The sequence below is a fragment of the Argiope bruennichi genome, chromosome X2 (genome assembly GCF_947563725.1).
Source record: "Argiope bruennichi chromosome X2, qqArgBrue1.1, whole genome shotgun sequence".
Lineage (NCBI taxonomy): Eukaryota > Metazoa > Arthropoda > Arachnida > Araneae > Araneidae > Argiope > Argiope bruennichi.
In genome coordinates, this window is record NC_079163.1 from 105,695,778 (window position 1) to 105,720,149 (window position 24,372).

Below are 24,372 nucleotides of genomic sequence, written 5' to 3' on the forward strand. Positions count from 1 at the left end.
TCCTTTTAGTTTCGAAGCAGAACAATAAGTAAAAACCAAACAAGCAAATACACGGGAATCGTTTTTTCAGAAATAAGTGAATATCACGAATTTTTTGAATAATTCAGGCGACATCCACTCTTATTAACCTACAATAAAATTTCTATATATTTTAAAGAAAGTGTATTTATTTATAAGAAATTTATTTAAAGAAACTACATCAAAAACTTTATTTAAAAAACTACTTCTTCTACTACTAATATAATTAAAGTCTTTTTAAAATATATCGAAATATAAGTAATTTTAAGCGAAAGAAAATTTAGTTTCACTATTGATCTGGATTAAACATACAATTATCAAAAGAAAAGTAAAAATCATTACTTATAAAGGTTGATAAATTTGTTTTCTTTGACGTAAAATAAATATTCAGAATAATTTAAGCATATATTTTGAAGTAAAATTTATTAACAATCTGATAACTGTTATTTACTTTCCTTGGAATATGACATTAAAATAATAAAAATATAAATTTTTATTCTTACGTCCTGATAAGTAGATTATACAAATGTTTGTTTGATAAGGTTATGAATAAATTGAAATTAGACGGCTGGATCTTCATTTTAAATTCTCTCTGACGGTAGATATGAACGCGAAGTATTTAAACGTAAAATGTATTCTGAAGGATTTGTTTAGATCGGAAAACAGAGTAGTGATAAAATAAACATTTAAAGTCAAGACTTCTTTCATTAAAGACTGATAAAGCCTTCTGAAATACTTTTTTTTGTAATCAGAAGAAAGAAATTTTATATCTAATTGCTTAAGATTCTTCATTGTGATCATTGGTTTACTTAATATATTCTTTCTGATAAATTTCGAAAATATAAAACATTACTTTAAAAGGATATTTAAAAATGAATCGCATTCCCCTCAGTAATGTATATATTTTATTTAGAATTGAAGCTTATAATAATAAAAATGATTATTCAAGATGAAGAGACAATTGTTTTATGATGAAACAATGAAATAATTTTCATGTGAATTATGAAAAATTTTATTCCAAACTTATATGTTGTCATTTGTTATATTTGCAGGTAAGCTAGCCAATAAAACAATAAGAAAATGTAATAGATAGATAATGCGATTTCAGAAGCATTAAAACCTCACATATTTTTACTGGAAATAGCTGAATTCCAGGAAAGTTATGGTTTTGTCATGAAACGAATATGTCGGGTTAAATTTAAAATACTTTTGCGTGAATAAATTACAAAATATTGAAAATCTGTAAAATAGTAAAAAAGAATATTTGAATTCGAATTTCTCCAAATTTTGTGAAATATTTGCATGTTATAAAATCAGAACATCCTATAATTATGCAATATTAAAAAAAAATTATATATATATATATATATATATAAACTGGAAAACAGGAATAACATTCATGCAACTTTCGTAGATTATAAAATATAAAAGCACTATAATTTATTAAATCTTGAATCTTTCAAAAAAAAATATAAATGCTTTATATCATGCATAATGAATATACATTGCCTCACCAAAACATAAAAAAGATTTTAAATCAGAGTATTCAATAAAGGTAAAGTAAATATTAATGGAAGATTAGTGAGTGGTTGATTCTTTATAAAAGGAAGAAATTTCTGAGGGATTTTTTAACTATCTATAGCAAATGCTCAACCAAAGGTTCATCCGAAATAAAATTAAAAAAAAAAAAAAAAAAACACTTGTGACCTAATATTCAGAAAGTCGTAAAATTTCCATTTAATATTGCTTCTTTTTTCATTATACATTCTCTCACATAATTTGGACTTTCTGGAGAATACTGAAACCATTTCTCAAGTTGAGTTGAATAGACGTCTAGAAAATGTGATATAATTCAATATTTTTAAATCAATGTAAATATGTTGATTTTAAATTCTTTCTTATTCAGAAATTAATACAATATCATTTGATCGGAATTTGAAATTCTTCCAGTATAAGTGATCTCTATTTTGCATAAAACTTTAAAATTATTCAGTATCTGAGCATTATTATTAGAAATAGAAGAACACAAAAAAAAGACTAAAACAGTTTCAATATTGACACTGAATTCAAGAAACATAATTAGCATTTACATTCTTAAAAATGGTAACTCAAATCATTATAGGTTCGCTTCCTAAGCAAAGTAGCCATAAGTGACTCTTGAGCCAAAGAGTTCTTATTTTTTTCAAAATAAATTTCTTTAAAGCTTCAATAGGCTAATTTCTAACGACTATCGTTTTTTCATTCAGTTAAAGGGAAAATAGATTATTTCTGATTAAATTTCTTTAAGATGTATTTATTTTTGCTTATAACTGTTTTTGTAATTTTTCTGTCATGAAATTTCAGCTGGAAAGTATTCTCGTTGAATGTATATTATTTCTTGGTAATTTTAAAATATTTAGAAACATTTGAGCCTTTCTTGTCCTTGCTGCTGAACATCAAGAAATCTTAAATAAGCTGCTTTTAAATATATTTAACAAAATAAAATTGCTGAAACACTGCCGTACTACTATATCGTTCCGTTTCTATAGCATTCTGGAACTATATTTTACAGAAGAAATTCTTTTTCATTAATATCTTGATTTCTATAAATTCAGTGAGGTTAAATTGTTTTAAATAAAACCACATCTCCTTAAATATTATATATTTTAATGAAAAAAATGTAAATTTTGTTTCTCGAATACTGCTACAAATCTTTAGCACAAATAAAGTCCTAAATTCATGAAAAAAAATAGGTCACAGAAAGATAATTAGATAAAAATTTGCACCAGAGTACCGTCTGAAAGACTTGTCACGGATATACATTTTCAGTTTCCGTGACTTTTACTTATGTTTCACTAAACAATGACGCTCTTTCAGAAAAGAAAAGAAAATGTTGGAAAAGACAGAATAACAAACAAATTTAGAAATGGATATGTTTTCATTACTGTACTTCCTAAATTATTTCCTGACTCTACTATTTCCTTTTACTTCCCATAATAGCTGTCATTGGTCAAGTAATTGCAACGTTCTCTTGAATAATAAATACCTTAATGACCCAGACTTCGGTGATTTCAGTGGAAATATCTATTATGTGCTTATTGTGCAATGAATACAATAATATTCATTTGTGTTCTAAAGCATTCATAAATAAATGTAAATTCTGCCCCAATTTTTTTCCATGGATTTTAATGTGAAATACACATATTATTTCTTTACAAAAATAGCTTAATTAGATCTTTGAAAAATACGAAATAGTATAATAATGTCATCTTTTATAATTTATTAGTGAATAAATAATTAATGAGCATTGCGGTAATATCGGTTTATCATGCGATATTACTCATTTATTTGAGCAATACCGCATGAAGCTATAAAACTCCTTTTTAAATTTCCATGAATAAATACAATTAATGTTCTTAATTAATATTTTCTATTCCAAACAATTTTAATTTTTTCATCAATTTTTTGATAATCGACAAACAGTCTAGATTTTGGAGCTGAAAATACTGTAATTCCAGAATGTGTGGAATTTCTAATTTCCACCGTTTAAGTCTTTTTATAATTATTATAAAATCAAAGGACCAGAAAGGATCCTCAATAATTCCAAATTTAATTGCATAATTCTATAACTTTTCGTCTACAATTCTTTCTTTGTTAATTTTAATAAAATTGCATATAATTACTGAAACAAATCCCTTTCAAACTGAACCATTTTAAATAAACAAAGTGCAATTTATTAATGGAATATAAAAATGTGTTGTTTCAAAAGTATCCAATGAGATAAATAAATTAGACCAGCCCATATATTCTAGTTATGCATGCATTACTTTATTGAAGGATAACAATTTAGTACATACCTGATGCTTTTATTATTCAGAAAATATTATATTGGTATCTTAACTTTCTGTTTTATCTGCGACTAACCACTAATACCCTGGGACATTTCATGGTATGCCACTTATTGAATTCATTTCAATCCACAACTTGATCCACCGTCTATTATGGTTTAAATCTCATATCAATGCCAGCAGAACAATGAATTCCTATTAATTATTCTGAATTTGAAATCATCTTATATACATCTGTTTACGACGATGTGGGTTTGACTTTCGGCACTAAATATATCGATCTGGTTCTCATTCATCAAAGGTTTATTAAAATTTTCATTCAACTTCTCCATTGGAACAGTGGCAGGAATATAAGTTTTGGCTGTTCCTTGAGTATTCATTGAGATTTTAATATATGGTTTAAATTTTTTTTCATTAAAAGTAAGAATTTCGATGAATAAATTGTCAAAATTATAGAGAATATGATAATGCAATTCCCTTTGCAAATATGTTATAATGTAAGGGTTGTGTCAGTTACATAAAATTTGAAATATTATTCCCTGTTCACCTGTTCTCTGGTGTGTTTGATCACAAAAAATTAATAATCATAATCAAAATTTTTACATGTTTATAAAAGTTGTATTTTATTTAGGAAATAAAATATATAAATTTCGTAGAAAAAAGCAAAAAACTATAAAAAAGGAATTATTGATAATAACAGTAACCATAGATCAGGAATTAATTAAAGAAACAATTACTAAAACGTTAAAATAAATTCAATTTAATGGGTTTTAGATTAAGATACAGATATAATGGGCGTCTTTTGAAATTTAAAAAAAAAGATCTCTGGTTAGAATTCATTTTTTTTATTCAACTGAAAATAATTCATAAAATAAGCATATTCTAAAAAATAATACATACAATACATACTTAATAATATTATAATGCAGTATCTTAATTAGAAATTCACCAAATTTTCTAGTCATTTATCTTCTAAATTCCATTTTTCATAAAAACATGGTTCTACTTGTATATTGCTAATTTTTTCAAACTTAAATTTAAATGCTATATAAATAGAAGGATATCCTTTGCCACATTTTCCTGAATTGTTCACATTTATTGATTACATTTTTAAAACAATCCATGCTTTCTTCTTCTTCCACCTAGGATTTTAATGAAGAGAGAAGAAATAACGTTTCCTTCTTTTCACTACATTTTAATATAGTACAAAGATGTAAGATGGTCCATTAAGACCATCTGAATGATCGAATGTTCTTGTTTTTCCTCATTTGCAATGAACTTTTACCTCATGAAGGTCATAACGCAATATAATAATGGTACAAAATCATTTATAAAATAAATATACTTCCGACAGATTAAAGTCGCGAGGAGAGCCAATTCCACTGACCTAATGGTACAATAAACGACATCACGACATATTCAGGAAAGGCAAAAATTCTATTGATTCTATCTTAAGCAAAAAATTATCCAATATTGTATCGTCATCATAAATTATATTATCATCACTATTTCAAAGTCATGTACAAAGATAAAAAAGTGTATGCATAAAAATTAAAAGAGATATTTACTTCAACCACTGCACTATATCACGACTTAAACGGATTGATCCCGGAAAAATACTGATAAAAAATAAAACACTATTTCGCGGCTTGAAAAACACGATTTAAAATTTTTTTTCATTTATTTCTAAATATTCTGACTCAGGAGTCGTCTCAAGGAATGTATGACAGTGAGGGATTATTGATTACTTGAATAACGGCTGTGAAATGGTTAATTATATTCCTCTCAATATACAACATATTCAAGTTAATGCTAATGTTGTGCTCAGAAATTGTAACCTAGTTCTGTCTGACAAAGCGTAGACTAGTTTAATTATAACTAGAATGTCCTACCTTCTAAACTAGTAGGAAATTATTTTCAAGCACAGGTCAGAAAGAAAGAGTTTTATTATACCATATGGCATAACATCACTAACTAATTTTTCATTTCTTCTACTATGCTGTAAAAATACATAAAATGAGATTGCCTGAATTATCTAGTACTTGTGTTTTATCAAACGTTGTTAAAAGTAGAGATATTTTCTGAAACATATTGAATAAGAAATGATTAAACCGTTTAATAAAAATATAAAATCGATTGTCTCTCAAAGAGTTAAACTTTTTACGATTACAGCTGGAATAAATTTTTATGATAGAAGGTTATTTTAGTGCCTCACCTCGTAACTTGTGATCTGAGAAATAAAGCTTTAACTGCAATACGATTTAACCTAGTTTAAAGTCGAGGCCACATTGTTGTGAGCTGATTACAAATTGTTGAGTGATACACAAGTATTCAGCTTAGAAAACCAGACTGAATCAATACCATGACATATAGAACTCCACTTGTTTGATGAGAGGGGGGGGAGGGAGTAAAATATCCTTCGTATTTTTTTGTTTTGGAGTTTGAAGTAATTTGGAAGAATAATTGATTTCATAAAGTTTTACTGATATCGGAATAGAAATTTATTTTTCAATGATTATTAAATTGGCCACATTGAGAATGCGATGTCAACAACAATTTATTTTGAAAAGCATATTGCAGTACAAATATGTTACCAATCCATTATTAATGTAATTTTAAATGAATAATATTAAATGCAAACATTAATTATCTTTAATAATGCTGTATAATTTTTTTTCTATAATTCAAGAAGCAGCAGTCTCTAAGCGAAAGAACAAAACTTAAGGAATCAAAATATTCCAAGTAACGTTTTCAATTTTTGAGATATTAAGAGCTGGGAAAATTTAAAGATAGACTAAAACATGAAAAATACGTGGGTTCAGAAATTATTATGGTTTTTGCGGCTGATAAAAAATTCTATTTCATATAATCTAGTTTCCTCCATGCAGACATCAGTCATCATGATGACAGAAATGCCATTGCTTTTCGACTTTTAGCAGTGACTTATGATGGATATCCTGCTGAATGTTTTTTTACTTAAACGAAAATCAGAATTTCATATTGACTTCAGAATATCGTGTTGGATTTACTTTGTACATAAACTTTTAAAAAATCATTTTCTTATATTTTTATCCCGAGTTTTTTATTTTGCTCATTTGCATTTTATATTTCGCTGCGTAAGCAACCATAATGTAATTGTTATAATGGTGATAAGGAATGAGTTATTTTTACAAAATATTTTACAGGAATATGTCGTAAATATCAAAAAATTGTTTCAAAACGCGAAATAAAAAGCAAATGTCTTTTATAAATTTTGCAAATACATAGTGTTCTAAATGTTAATGTGCTATCCATATAATTAGAATAATATTTTCTTGTTCCTGTTTCAACAAGCAAGCAAAAACAAAAGAAAATAATAAAAATTATATAAATTGGAACTATCGCGACAAATTATTGACGCTTGAAATATATGAAGATTGAATGCAGTTATGTATTTATATCCATTTAAATTAAAATAAATTTCAAGTACGTCAGAAAAACAATGGTAAATAAGTTAAAAATATGATTACTTTTGAATAAATTTAAATTAGAGACATTTTCAGAATAATTATTGAATATCAGTTATCTTTACAAGTTACGATATTAGAATCTATAAAAAAAAAGAAATCATCAGGATTAAAATAAGGATGCGATGTAACGCTAAATCAAGAACACTTTCTTTCGTATAAACACTTAAATAAAGGTTATTTGAAGCAGAAAAATTGTTTTCCTATTTTATTCTTTTATATCTATAAAATGAAATAATCTTTAAGGAGAACTATTTCGAAACGAAGAAATAGAATGTTTCAATGGAATAGCATCTGGGAGGGATTTTGCAATCTCTTCAAAATGAAAATAAGGAAATATCAAATGAATTTACCAGATGTTACAGCATGTTGTGCTGGTTACATTAAAATCCGATTTTAATGCATTTATATTTCAGTTTCAGTTTCTTCTTCGCTTATTCTGGTCGTCACATAAATAAAAAAATCATTTCCTGCTAACCATTTAAGGTATCTTAAACTTCTACAACTTCTCAAAACGTCATAGACATATTTCACTATTTATCAAAAATTATGATGGTTAGAAAATTCTGTACTTTAAAAAGTTATATGTGCTCAACCCATCCGGATTTTAAAACCAATACATTGATATGAGAGGGCAGACACCAAATCGATTATGTTTATGACATTGTCTCCTTAATAATATGACCTTTTTATTTCATAAGTTTCCGGATCTTTGCGATTTACGAGTTGTGTTGGTTTCGGTTGATTACGACATATTACCTTATTCTTTTTATTCTTTAACCATCATTAATCAACGTGTTTTAGATAGGTGATAAGTTTCGCTCACATAAATTACATATCTTCTGATACATATAAAAATTCGTGTTCCAACCATACTTGTTTCTAGTAAAATAGTTCGAATTAATTAACAAATATAATTATTCACGATGAATTATCAAAATGATCACATTTTTGATACTTTTGATTAATACTTAGAAGCAGAATTAGAAGCAAGGGTAATGTATTTTTATTATTATTCTGTAACCTATGTTTGTCCTTGCCAATCAAAAAATCTTATTTTGAATTCTTCACGATCCATGCTGGAGATCTCAATCGCACTTTGGTTCAAATATTTAGCTCTTTCCCCAACTTCTGCAGAAGTGTCTCTGCTGAAAATGAGCCCTTGACATATTTCCACCGACTTTAAAAAGCATTCAAAATTATTGCGCCATATCACTAAATTTTAAATGATTATAAATTTTAATCTGAATTTATAATATTACAATTAATTTTGTGCTATGCATGTTCCTTATCTTGTAAAAAACTGTAAGTGAGATAGATCTTTTATGAAAGCAATGTGAAAAATAATTTATTACAATGCTTTTTATAGTGACTACCAAATACTAATAAGCAAATGTCATACGTTGAGTCATGCTATTAATATCGATATATAAAATATACCAGAAGGAAATTAGGCTTTGGGGCTATCAAAAACTCTCGTTTCATAGATATAATTGCTCCACTTATCCATAATATTTCAAATAAATTAATCTTTTTTTCTCTTTAGATTCTGAAGCAACGGGGATATTAGAAGCAATTACAGATTTAACACATAAGTTTCTTTATTTCTGCGGCACTTTGTTCGAATAAAAACTCAGTAATAGCAATTTTATATTCCTTTATGAGAACATTTTCGTTTAATGTGTTCCTTAACTTCTAGCTTTCCTACTGGATTGTTTTTCTCTCTCGTCTAAATCAAACAATATCTAACCTTTTATTCTTCAGCCACATTTAAAGAGCCTTTAATGACCATATAAAATGTTTTGAATAAAATGCGAAATACTTTTTAACAAGTTATAACATTTGTTGATGGACAATGCTTAAAAGCTTGCAAAATGGAGCTATATAATTAAGAGGCTTTTTAATGCCACTTAAGAGCTACATTAGCTTATATTCGAGCATATAATCTTTGAAAAAAGACCAATAAAAATTTTGAATAGAAGTGTTTTATGCTCCGAATAGTCTGAGGGGCATTCTTATGAGTGTTGCAATTACGATTATCGCTCAAAAAGAGGTAACTTCAGTTAAGATCTTTTTGATAACAATAATTGATGCAATTTAAATCAAACAATTTTTGATTCTACAACTCAAAAAACTTTCCATAATTTATTTTCCAACTATCCTCATGATTAACTTCATTTAAGTTTGTTCAATTAAGTTTTAAGTTTATGAATTGAAATGTGTTTACCGTTAATTACCGATTGCAATAATTTTTTTCTTCTCTAATTCCGTACCAAGTAGTTTTTCATTTTTTTTCCTATTGTGTCACCCCATGAGTGGAAAAAATTGTTATTAATGTAGAACGATGTCTAATAATTATCAGGGACTGTGGAAGCCATAAAGCAAGAGCGAGTTTATTTTACAATGAGTTACAAAGAGGAAAAGGACTCATTGTTGGTTATTATTGTTATACCTTACTCTAAAACGTCTACTAATATTTCATTCCGTTCACTCACCAGCCACGTAAGCTTCATTCTTAATAATCAGCTATTCATATTGAAAAAACACAAAAAGGAAAATTAACTACAATGATAGAAAGATGTTGTACTATTTATTAAAAAATCTAATTTCAATAAAGTATTCGCTTTTAATATTCAATGACTAAAATAACTATTTAAAAGGACTTATAATAAAATTGCATTATGTTGAATTTAAAATGCGGAAATTATCAGTGATAGAAGAACGTGGAAATTGATATGTGAAAGAAATCTATTTATAGCTTTTAATTTTGCAACTTTGTATTTTACAAAAGGGGTACTCTTTTTATTCTTAAAACTGCCTTATTGAACGATATTTTTAACTGCAATAACTCTTCAAATTTCACTTATCCTTGAAGATTTGGTTGTGGTGACTATATAAATAATTCTTGGAAGGATTTATATTATTGATCTTAGCAATGAAGCACATAGTATAAATTAAATACGTAAAGTAAATATGATTATCTTAAATCTGAAAGCCTCTTCATTAAAATCTAAAAATGTGATGCTTTTCAAAAAATGTAATTTCAAATTAATTTCTACAACTTAATTCAGATGACATTGCTTCTTAAAATTTTCAAATGGAAATATATATATTTTATAAATTTCTTAACTCTTTTTTAATAAAAAAATATTGGCACACTTTTATAAGGTGATCCTCTTCAAAAGTCTCATTAAAAACCCTATATATTGTAAGTCCTTTTAATTTTTTAAAATTCATTTTGTTAAATACTTTAAATTCACAGTATTAGGGAATGCATGGTTAAGGAATAAATTATGTCTTTCATTATATCATTCTAAGTACTTAAGTATATTTAAAAGAATGAATCGTAATTTACCGTATCTAGAAGTTTATACCATAGAAAAAATATTTTCCTAACTGCAGGCATTATTACAATGATGTGAAATGAATGTTGTCTTATTTCCTGTAATTAAGCTTCTAAGATATTATTCGCCGCCACATTGTTAAAACCCTGCTAGACTACTTCCGAGTGAAAATTATTCCTTATAGTTCCCAGAATTAAAATTTCTTTCTTTACCAGACTTTTAACTATTTCGATTCTTGTTAGAAATTGCGATTTATTCAGAAGAGGGCTCTTATAAACGTTTTATTAATGTGATTACTTCTGTGTATACACATGCCTTCTGATGAGCTTAAAATTTCTTTAAGATTCGTTTAAGTGTAAATAATAGTAGAAGTATATCTATAAATATAAAATTTTTGCAGTTGGGTATTTTTCTGAAAAAGGAATTGAAAATTAAATGCATTTTAGATCGCACTACATATAGGTGATTCTGGAATCCATTAGATTCTTCATATTGTAATGGCCATTAACGAGATATAGAAACTTTATAAAAAAATATAAAAATAAAAATATTGTGGTTGGGAAAGGATTTTAAAATAATCCAAAACTGAATTAAAATACCATCGGTGTGCACGTCAAATTTGGGTAGGAGGAACTCTCTGTTTTTGTATTGGTTTTCTTTACCCAGGAGGGTGCATTGAGTCGAATTACCTCCAATTGCAAGAAGGGGAGTGGCACCTGAGGAAGGGATTGTATAGTTGTCGTTATTGGCCATTAGGACTCAACCTTAGTTTCCAGACTCCATGGTTTGTGGATGCGGTCATTCAGTTTGCCCTAGATGTGTAAACATAACAGGATCTAAACTCGACATGATTTTAAAATTCTGATATATTATAAATGATCTTTTTTTGACCTAGCAAGAAAATATTGTTGCTTCCCTGTAGCCTGAATCGAAATTATACAAACATACAGCTGGTTTAGTATGTACTATAGTGTAAATATATCCACAAAACAATATATAATATTTGTCCTTATGTTTATAAATAATGGAATTTTTAAATACGAAAATAATAAAGAAAAAAATCGGAAAAACTCAAATTATTAATGCGAAATTAAACCTTAATACATAATAAAATGTTATCTTCTAAATGATCCATGTAAAATTTACTATTGTTTAAAAAAAAAAAAACTCTTGAAATTTTAATTATCTTTCTAAATATGTTTTTACTCCACATTTTAAATACTTTCTATGCCTCGATTGATTCTACATTTATTTATTTTACTTCAAAATGTTAACTAAGGGAATTAATTTAATAAATAACTTCATTCTCATTTTTCTCCATACGCCTTGCATGATTCAGTTGCACGTATCTCAATTTACTTGTTTACCAATTAGTTTAAACTTCTATATAAAGGAGCATTTTATATTGAAGTGAGAAATTTTCAATAATTATTAACTGTTAGCTCTATTTTGCCTATTTCCAAATATTTGGCAAAGCAAAGCCACATATAAATCTTGTACCGGCAAAAGGGAACCAGAACTAATAACAATTAGTAACATCCATTGAAACAAGTGGTGTAATTTTATCGAAATAGACAAAAGTCTATTTCCTATAAAATATGTTTACATATTATTCACTCACTCAAAAATAGACACTAAATCCGTAATGCCTTTCCGTTTTATTGATCACAATAGAAACGAGACCTCATAATACAAGAACTAGATATCTCTATCAGAATTTGACAGGAATGCAAATTTAAATATATGTCTAGATTTTGAGGAAACCAGCAAATTTGAATCTCTGTGAGTTAATACACCAGTAAACAGGAGATGGTGGCAGGCACATTCAGATGCATAACTAGAGGTGGAATCGTTACCGGTTCGAAAAATGGTGACGATGAATTCTGAAAATTTGCAAAGGTAATGCAAAATATTCTGGAAAGTTTCCAAGTCTTATTTATTCCGTTTCTTAGGTCGCAATACTGCATACAAATTATATTCAAAGCATACAAAATAAAGACAAAAACAGAAGTTATACGACTAGAGAGAGAGCATTTCCTTCCATCTTGACGTGATCATTTCTGTATTTTAACAGGGAGATGGAGTGGGAAATAATGTGCAATAAGTATCGAAAAAATCTTAAGATGGGTAAAAATAGAACAGATGGTCTTTATTCAAGAGGAAAACCAGCAGAAAGCGTCAGTCAGTGCTATTCAATAACAGAAGGAAAATTTTGGTCAGAATCTTCCAGAAATTCTGATTTCTCTCAGGCACAAAAGAATAATAGCTTTTTTATCTACCACATACTAAGTTTCCATTTTCTTTTATTGCCATAAAAGAGGTTGGTTTTGTGTTTAGTTTGGAAGAAGTGGAAGAAAAAGAAATTTTATCGACAATGTTGACTTTAGGTATTGAGCTGATAATGGCTTCATGTCATTCGTGAAATCGCAGTAAAATAAAACTTCATCATTTCAACAACTTATAAAAGTCAAAAGATTATAAATATCCTATAAAAGAATAATAATCCTATTTCTATTTGGAATATTTATTCATATTAGTGTCTGGAATTGATGAAAGTATTTATTACTACTGAAACAACAGATGCTTGAATAAATTTCAATAAATTTATAAATGGTAATACTCTCTATGGAAAAATATTTTATTCTTAGCTATTTTTAATACTTAAAAAATTATAAAATCGAGATATTTCTTAACATCTTTCGATGGCAAGTAGAGTAAAAATAAAATCATTTGACAGACATCTCAGAATATCACAGAATATTTATTTTATTCAAACAAATTTAAATAATTGTGAAATTTAAATGATGATATTATCTAAAATAAAATATAAGTTTTTAAGAAGTATGTTAGAGTTATGATATTTGTTATTTCGTTTATGTATCAAAGACACATATACTTTTTATTACTGAAATTTGTGAAAATAGCAGTCATTTGAATGTAAATAAGTTACTTAAACTGCAACAACATTCTCCCAGATTTATTTCATATTCACGAACAAGCTAAATTCGAAAATATGCTGAAATCCAAATAATGTATTGATTTCAAAGGTTTTGTCTTTTAAACTATACATTTATTTAATCGCACTTATAAAAATTCATACATATCAGTTCAGGAGCATATAAAAAGAACTTTTAAAATTTCTTTTCAATTTCAAAGTTATTTAATACAATTAGTATGCAGACTGTAATTGGCTGACTAAAATTATATAACACATTATTAAACATAAAGAATATTCAGCAATAAAGCATGTTTGTAAATGATTATATTTTCTTTCAAAATTTATTTTGAACAATCAAAAGAGTAAAAGGTGTTGACTTTAACATTGGGCAGTGAAGAGTAAATAAATTTTATTATAGATATTAGAGAATGAACTAATTTTCTTCACTGAACTGAAGCAGATAATTTCACTAAGCATGGAAAATTAATTTCTTTTATAAGAATAGCATTAATCAATAGAAAGTCGTAGACTTATAATAAAGAATACAATGCTTGTAAAGGTATGCATAAAACGGATTTTAACATTAAAAAAAAATCATGTAAAATTTACTATTTCAGATTATTTATGCTTTTACAAACAACATTAAATTGATATAGTTCATTTTCTTAATAGAACTATTAAGAGAATAGAATGAAAGGGATAAATGTTCAAGTAAAATAAAAAAACTAATTTATTGAAAAATTAATATTTAAGTGAGTTAAAGGAAAAGGCATATTTGAAATTTATCAATCAAACGATTTTATCTACACCTGTTAAGAGCTACACATTTGAAATTTTGTATTATAATTCCACTTTACTAAAACAATTATTGATTTTGTCATTTTTATTAGTATTCTGGTTATAATTATTGCTTTTCCGTATACCTTTAAGACGATTACAAAAGTTGGCATATTAATTATGAAGAGTTCATTTTTATAGACTAAATTTTAATTAAACAGAATATTAGTTAATTTTTAGACAAAAAAATATTATTGTCGTATAAAATGCTAGGCATTGTTCAATTCTAGTCGAATTTCTAAGGGTTCGTTAGAGGAAAAAAAAAAAAGATTATGATGTTATTTTTAAAATAAAACATGGATTTTTTCTAGCCTGCTCTAATTTTCTTAAGATTTAACTTTTGCTTTTTATTAATAGTTAGCAATAAAACATCATAATTACAAACATTCTCCAGAAATTATTAAATATGTGTTAATCATTGATGAATCGAATTTCTATGGCATTTTAGGAACTGTCAAAGTATTAACTTATATTTTTTTCTGTGCGATAACAGAACTCATTTAGTTTCATGATCTTGAAAATGAATTGATTTTCTCACGGATTTTACTTTTGTTTTATGATTATTAATTTTTATTTATGAAAGTAGAGGCACAATATCAAAATGTATTATTATATCACTGACAATTGTGAATTATTTTCTTTCATAAAATTGATGAAATCGAAGCTTTAAATATTTCTATCTGAACCATTTTGATCATTCTGATAACATCAGATAATCATAAATTTCAAAGAAGTAATTAACATCAAAAGTGGATTCAATAATCAGAAAAGCATTCCATACCGTTTGGGATGACTAGAAATTCTTTTAAGATAAAAGAAAAGAGGAAGAAACTATCGGATAAAAAACAGCGTAATATCGAATTTCGATGGAATTGGCTTCACTTCTACAAGTTTGAAGTTTAATCGTCTCTTCCCAAGAGGCGCTAGTTACATTTTGATCTTAGTTTGAAGATTGTAAGGTATCGGCATTTGTTATTTTGACGTTAGTTCAATGATACAATTTATCTCAGGATTTCTAAGTCTAAAGTCAGTATACACGTGACCAAAAGAAATTTATCTCTTAAGAACTGAGATTTATTGAATTCTGTAAGATGTATGATTCAAGTTAAGAGAAGTACAGGTAACTCGCGTTTACTACGGTTGTTAGATTAAACATCATGTCTAGTAAATCAGTGCTATACGAAACAAAGAACTAGAAAAAAGAACAATACAGGGAGTCCGAGAATTCTTGGGTGCATTACAAAATTGTGCGAAAGAATAATTAAGAATGATAATGCTTCTTTGGTGCTACATAAGATTAATATAACTGATAAAATTTTATTCCACAACATTATTTTTCTCAGAATTCGAAAGATGGCACTATGGTTTGATGATGATTTAATAAGAAAATTTCGCTTGTGAGTCATGTCATTTTCAAAATTAATTTCCTTCGAATTTTTTCCCATTGGGTTATGGAAAGATAGTGTGCATCAGATGTATTGCAATAAATTGCGGGGCTTAAAGCAGCCTATCACAATCGCTATTCAATCTAAAACTTCTCTAATGCTTGTAGATGTATAGCCGGAAATCGAGTATAGCTTGGGCATACTATGCGCAATTAAACGATCTCACATTGAGACGTATTGAATTCTAGTATAAATAATTAGACTTCTGGCTTATAAACAGTTTTTATTTTAGAGAATTATGTAATCTGTCTATGATTCCTCTAACACCCTGTATTATTTTCCAGAAATTAGAAAAATATCATAGCATTAATTTTTTTTCTAATTAATAGAACTATTTTCAATAAAAAATTTAAAGGAAGGATTTGAAATCTTTTATTAAATAAAATAAAATTTTTGTCTTCTTTTATACTAAATTATTTTAATAAAAAATATTTTTGTTTATCTTTCTAGAGAAATTTTCATGATTTGAAGTTTCTTCGAGATCACCCTAACTATTCAGCTCATTTCACCTTCTATTCAGCACATTTTTAAAAATATTAGTCATTTTACAGTATTTGTTTTAGGTGATATCATCTTTAGAATTGAAATTCATAGTTTAGTTGTAAAATCTTGGCATAATTTTGATTTTCTGTGGAAAAATCTTCATTAAGAAACTACAGCTCCAACTTTTTAGCGATTTTTCTCTACGCATTTTAGATCAAATGTTTAACCAGTTCATTTTTACTTGGACTGTTCAGTTCAAAAATATATTAAAATTGCCGTTTCTACCTAATAGGAATTCTCAATTTATTCTTCTACCAATACTTAAGTGATATTTTTGACAGTAATATATTGAAAACCTTCACCAACAAGAAATGCAGCATTTAAGATCAGTTTCATAGACATTTCCCTAATTCTCAATGAGATATCGTTTTCTATTTAACACTTTTAATTTATAAAGTTTTATTAAAAGATTTATCTCATTTTTGAATCATATTAGAAATGTTATGTACTGTAATTTGGATTTCTAGTTCTTTTGACGCACAGACTTACCATAAATCAAAATTATTTATTAAATAAGAAATTGATAAACTTTAGATTTCCTGTTCAGGTATAAATATTTGCAACAAAGACTTGCATAAAAATTATGCATATGAAAATTTACAAAGTTTTATATATTTTACTGTATTATGAAAAAAAAAGGGACACCGGTAATTTCTAGTTTTGTTAATTAAAAGATATAAATTCAGATGGGCATTTCTATAGGAACTAGCTTGAGATTGGTTAGTTGCATTATAGGTATTATTGAAATTTCCAAGTAATTTAAACATTTATTAATCAGAAAATGACTCAAATAGTAGATTATCAGGCTGGTATTACTCCACTGGTCAAAATACTTGCTACTATTAATTGATGATTTTATTTCAGAAATATTTCTCACCATTTATGAGCTTTTGTTTCTGAATGTTTAGTTAGGATTCATTATCTTGCGTATATTTTTTTCTTTCACTGTTTTTCATTTTCATCTTAAAGCTGGAATATAATTTCTAAGACCCTCTACACCCCCATCTTTGGTATCTGCAGCATAAATTGAGTTTTAATGAATTTCCTTCAGGTTCAAATTTATAACGGATTCATTTATAATCTATACCAATTTCTTAACTTATTGTCTCACAGATGTTTTACTGAAATATTTTTTATGATATTTACATCTCATAAATAAATCAGTATTTATTTGTGAACTAACTCTATTATATCAACAACAAATAGTAAGAATCATCTATTTGCAATTTTACATTCATAATCTAATTGTTAATGTAAATGGACATGAATTGTATATTAAAAAATACTTATCATATCAAAAACCAATCAATAAGAAAAATATCAATACATCACGCAGATATTCTGCATAGACAAATAATAAGTACAAAGATAAAACTAAGTCCTGCGTGTATAGATATATAAGCAACACAAAAAATGACGATTATTATTAATTTATATCTCATTATATTTTTATATTCTGCGTTTATATCTGAGATATTAACGAATATCACCAAAGCTACACATTTTAACTTTTTCGAGAACTTTACTTTCTTTAACAGTTTGCCAAACATAAATTCAAATTTCAAGAAACACTGAAAATTTAAACTGGCAAAATTGCTGTTGAATTTGCTTTTCCCAATGGTATCGCAATAAACTTGAAATATTTTATAATTTTAAAATATTAAAAACATCAATATGTTTTCATGGTTAAACTTAATAATACTACTGCCATGAGAATTCCCCTAATAAAATGGTTAATGGCTGTTCTAGCAAAATATAGAACATGATTTGATGTTATTACTTAAGTTTCTCATTTCTTCTCTCTTAAAATAATTTTTTAAACTGCGGAATTAAATTAATTAGAATTAGAATAATAAAATTTAGCATTAGGAAAATTTATTAATTAGAAAATTAGTTAACATTTATCTTATTACATGTTTCATTAATAATGTATATCCATTATTTTACATAATTCTTTTTTATTTAATATAATTGATTGTACATTATATATTTCCCCAAAGAAAATATTAAATTAAATTCATTCTTTGAAATACATGGAAAATTATTATATAGATCATCTCAAATAATCCCGATCCAGTTTGCGCACAAATTAGTTTTTAATTTATTTTTAAACAAAAAATGTATTTTTAAAATAATTTTTATAGACATTTAATTAATATGTAAATAAAGTTTTCTTCATATCGTAATATTAGTCCTAATTAGAATGAAAATTGCTGCAGAAATACTTTTTTAAAAAAATAATAGGTTTAAATTGCACTTTTATATTCACTTCAGCAATCAATACATATTAATATATGCAATTTTTTTTTATCTCACGAAGAATATTATAGGGAATAGCACTCGTTAACTGCTATGGGTTATAGTTTTCAAGGTAAAAAATAACTGGTGTTACATTGAATTATTTATTCCAAACACAACACGTAAAAAATGAATGGAAGTTTTACATTTTTAAGGAACTTTTTTTTAAACTATTCTTTAAGTTAAAAAATAAAGTTCAAAAACATGTATGAATTATATTATATTATATATATATATATATATATATATATATATATATATATATATATATATATATATATACAAAAAAAATATGAATGCAAAATAATTCAAAAAATTATAATAACTGTTTGCTCATTTAGAGTGAACAGAATAATTTTAAATATAATATAACACAAAATTAATTCATCACTTCTGAATCATATATGTTTGAATCACTTATTTGTTCTTTCTCAATAAATTAAATTAATTTGCAACATGATTAATCAGACAATTTGTTTTATAAGATTATCTTTGAGTATAAAAAGTTTCCTAGATTGTACGAATTCAAAAAAGCAAATAATAGCATTTTTCTAATTTAATGATTTTAGTTAAATAATGAAGTTAAATATTTTTAAAAGATATATCTGATTTATTTCTGCCAATTATATATAAATATTTATACTATTTATAAAAAGATTATTTTATTCTTACCTTCATATCTTCATGAAGAAAGAACTGCTTTGCAGTTTTTGAACACAAATCATTCGATCATCAAAACAAGAATAATAGTCTTTCAATAATCGGATTTTTCCAAAAATATTCTTAAATCCTACTTTGTATCCTCTTTGTTGGTTATTCCAATTCAATAAGTTCCAGAATAACCAATTAATCACCATATCTATTTAATTGTAAATTGAACTTTACAGTGGTATTAAAAAGTTTTCTAGAAGCAGTCAGTCCTAGAAATCAGTCGGCGCGTTAATTCAGCTATACAATGAAATGATCCAAATAATTTTATGCCAATACTAAAGACTGATGGTTCTTTAGTCAGATAATCATAAAATATCTCCTCCTCCGAGTTGCACAAGACATGAGACTGAAGGACGCGAGCTACTTGTCTAGTCGTTCCCATTACATATAAATATTTTTCACCACTTCCGCTTGGTGTAAATGTCAAGATGTGTCTTTCCGTCTAACAAATTCACATTCCGATGCCATCGCGAAAGACAGAAGGCTTCTTCAAGTCGACATTCCATAAATTTACGGAACGAACAAGACTGCAATATTCGATTTCGTGGGAATAGCATGCTATTATTTTCTGTCCTCTGCAGAAACATGCATCTCAAAATTGACTTTTTAATTACTATTTTTAGATTAAATGCACTCATTGCATACAGTTTATGATTGTTTTACTGCCTTATTTTTGTACAAGCCCCTTTTAAGATTTTGATCAGATAAAACTAAGACACTACAAATTCACAAATATTTCATATTAGAAAAATTCGTCCAAAGTTGGTATTTGATTATTTTTTCTATTTAAATGACTCTACTCTAGACATTTTGTTGCAATATTGCTTTTTGTAATTTTTCCCAGTTTCCATATTATATATATATATACACAGGGTTAAAGGATTGTAAAAAAAAAAGAAAAAAAAAAACTACTTGGAGTATGTTGAAGAAATTTGGTATATGTTATATTTACAACATAGGGAAATGAATTACACAATAAAAAATGTTAGCTAATTTTTTGCAATAGATGGCGCTGAAGATTATTAAAACTTTGTTTTTGCTCTGTACTATGTCAAAATTATATCACTTCAATTTTTAAATCTTTATGTTGATAAAAATCATGTATCTTTTAGCGATAGCCATGACTTTGTCACAGATAGAACGCGTTCTGTTAGTAAAATGTTGTTACCAAAAGAATAGCAATTGTAGTGCTGCTTTGAAAGAATATCGCTATCTTAAAGATTTGAAAAAAGGGCTGATGTTTGTGAATGAATTAAAGAAAATGATTAATAAATTCGAAACTACAGGAGAACTCGGACTGCTACCTGGAACCAGAAGAAGATTTGTGAATTAGGAAGTTGTGGAAAAGATTAGGGAAGCAATTGAGTCAGGGTTAGTGGATCAGCAAAGTAAGCGCTAAAAGTTTAGCAAGCACTTTATCAAAACCATGGGTGACCGTACGCAAAGTCTTGCGCTACATTTTAAGGTGCTATCCGTATAAAATTAAAATTTTGCAGTATTTGCAACCAGACTATCCACAAAAGAATGGGCGTTGGATTCGCATCCCTTGGGTTGTGAGTTTGAACCCCGCCGGCCGAAGACTCTTCGTGTGTGTGGTAGCTGGCGCACTTATAAATCTTTCGTGGTCCGTAATACCACTGGGGGTACTGGTTCAGAGGTGATTGTTCTCTGATTCTGGTCTAAATTACGATCTGTTAATGAGTGAATGAAATGCATGAATGAAGTCCGTCCCATAAAAAGGGTTTTGAAGCGTGAGTAGCTAAGACGTGCTCTTGGCCCTAGATGGCGCTACTGAAAAAAAAAAAAAACAAGAGACGATCTCTCGGCTTAAAATCGCTGACTTCGTCAGTGACCTTGTCTATGACAAGTGCCATTAGAAACAACAACTACAACGAAGAATTGATTTTGAAAATTTCATTCTGGCCGAAATTGATGAAGACGAATCATGGATTCGAAAGATTTTGTGGAATGATGAAGCGCATGTTACTTCATCAGGACAAATCAACACCCACAACTGTAAAATATGGGCTCATCCAATCCGCATACCGTTTTTGGGAAACCCTTGCATTCAACGTTTGTTACAGTTTGGTGTAGTATGACTGCTAACTTTATAAATGGTCCATATTTTTTTCGAAAATCTTACACCAACAGGGTAATTCGCGGCACCGTAACAGGCACTAGTTACATTCAAATTTTAGAAAGTAATGTGATCCCTGCTTTGCAAGACCGAAACTGCCTTGATTAAACAATATTTATGCAAGATGGAGCACCACCTCACATTGCTCATTGTGTTACACAACTGCTTAACCGAGCTTTTAGTGAGGATCGTATAGTTAGCAGATGTTTCCAAAATGCGTGGCCACCTCGTTCACCTGATTTGAATCCTTGCAATTTCCGGCTATGGGTATATTTAAAAATCGTATCTACAAGGACAAACCTAACTCTCTTGTTGCTTTAAAAAGCAGCATTACAATACATGTCCTAGAAATTCAGCAGGAAACATTAGGTACTACTGTGGATCACACTGTCTTGCGTCTACAGTATTTGATAGGACTTGAAGGACATCATATTAAACAAATATTTTAATACATTACGCATTTTATATTTTAACAAAAAAATGTTATAATTACAATGTATAAAATATTGCCATTAAAAAGCGCCACCTATGACAAAAAGTTGACCAAATTTTTTTTTCATTGTGTAATTCATTTCCCCATGTTGCAAATATAACATATACTAAATTGCTTCAACATATCCAAGTAGTTTCCCCTTTACAGTCCTTTAAATATTTCCACTTTAATTATAACCACCGTGTGTGTGTGTGTGTGTGTGTGTGTGTGTGTGTGTGTGTGTGTGTGTGTGTGTGTGTGTGTGTGTGTGTGTGTGTGTGTGTGTGTGTGTGTGTGTGTGTGTGTGTGTGTGTGTGTGTGTGTGTAAAATGTGCTTATTACCATTGAGTTACTTCAGAATGATTTATGTTTCACATTTAACATTAACATTTAATTAACATAAATTTCGAATTTTGCAAAATGTGTTTTTTTAATCTTATTTTGCAAAAAATATATATTCTAAAAACTATAACCAATTCAAGGTGATTTAATTGAAATTTTCTATTCCTGGAAGACACCTTTATATATATCTCAATCTTTACCTGTGCCTCTAAGTTAAATCATTTACATTTCAATTTGATAAAAGTTAAAGCATTTAATAATGCGCAGGATATAAATGGAGGTGTTTTCATTTTATTGTTCAAAGTATTCTCGCTAAAGAATAAAAAATTTTGAGAAAACTTACATTTTTAGAGACATTTGTCGAAATAATATAAATCCCTGCTAAGAAAAAATCAAATCTCCAATTTGCGTGCGGCAAATGATTTTTTTATCATATGTAACAGAAAAATGTACAAATAATGTTAAATCACTTTATTTATTAGGCCTTTAATGTAATAAACTTATTATTACCTGTTATGCTTCTGTATATATTTAAGAATACAAATCTTAATAGCATCTTTATAGAATGATTTATATATATATATATATATATATATATATATATATATATATATATATATATTTAAAAAACTGAATTTTACTATTAATTTTATTTAAGAAATTACTAACACCTATTCCACAGCTCCTTAATTGCAGTTTCATTAATAGATCAAGAGAAATTATTTTTAATTAAATACTGAATTTTTCTAATACTTATAATTATTTTTATAACTATATAAAACTAATTCACCAATTGTGAAAAGAAAACCTTCTTTAGTAATTGGCTAAATCATTGTCAATATTTTTAATTTCCGATTAGAACATTTTAATTAATGTTACAGGAAGGAAATTAATATGATTTGGGACTTTAACACAGTAACATTTTATCATGTATTAATACTCTTATAATATTTATAATTATGCAGAAATTCTCAAATAAGATTATTAATTTTAAAAGCTTTTCACAAAACACCGGTCACGTTATAAATATCTGTGAAATTTTTTAAAGAATTATTCGGCAGTTAAAGAATATTTAAAGCTGAGTTTTGATATTTATACGCCTTTTTAAATATTTTAAAAAGATCGATATACTAAAAAAGTCTGAGTTAACGCCTTTAATAAATTAAGGACGAAAAGCTTGTGTTTATGAAAAAAAACTCTTATCCCGCTTAAAAGTAATCTGATTTATGATGTTTATAAAATTTTAAATGACGATATCTTACTTACTCGGTTAATCTATAAAAACGCTTTTTACGGAAAATGTCATGAATAATGGATGACATTAATTTAACTTCAATCATCCACACGTCAATGAGTTGAAGAAATTTTGCGTCCTTTTTTTTTATCATTTTTAAAGAAAACTTTTGAAGTTAAAATCTGGTTAGAAAAGTCTTTGCACTCAGAATATATTAGAAATTCAGGTCAGAATCAATACTTAAAAGAGAAATATTTTTCATATAGGGAAAAACATAAAGACCTCCGTAGATCACTGTTAGGATTGAATAGAATACTGACATATATAAAATAAAATGACAAAAATAATAAAAATTATAATGCTAAAAATGGTATAATATTTATCAAAAGTGTTCTTTAATGGATATATTGAGTATTCAAAACTTACTTCGATAATTATCATATAAAAGTAATAAATATCGTAGAAAGAGACTATAAAACTGCTTGATAGAATGAAATGGCACATTTTTAAGCATGTTTGGATTTTCTAACTGGTGAAAACGGCAAGAACATGGTTTGAATGCACAAATTCCAAAATAAACAATCGTATGTCACCATTTTATTTAAAGCAAAGCAATGATAAAATATAAATTAAAATGGCATCCATCACTCGCTAAAATACAAATAAAAATCTTTGGCATTTAAAAAAATAAATGCAAGATTATCATTCGGTCATTAATGT

General features: G+C 27.2%; 1 protein-coding gene across 4 annotated transcripts in view; it reads right to left on the reverse strand.

Moving 5' to 3' along the window:
* Nucleotides 1-24,372, reverse strand: part of LOC129960963 (neuropeptide S receptor-like) — a 227,087-nt gene that overhangs the window by 126,460 nt on the left and 76,255 nt on the right. Inside the window, exon 1 of one of the 4 annotated variants that reach the window (XM_056074741.1) lies at nt 19,429-19,819. The exons of the other annotated variants lie outside the window; for them this stretch is intronic. The gene's annotated coding sequence lies outside the window, so the exon portion shown is untranslated. Of the gene's footprint in view, nt 1-19,428; nt 19,820-24,372 lie in introns of those variants that run through there. 4 annotated transcript variants of the gene reach the window in all.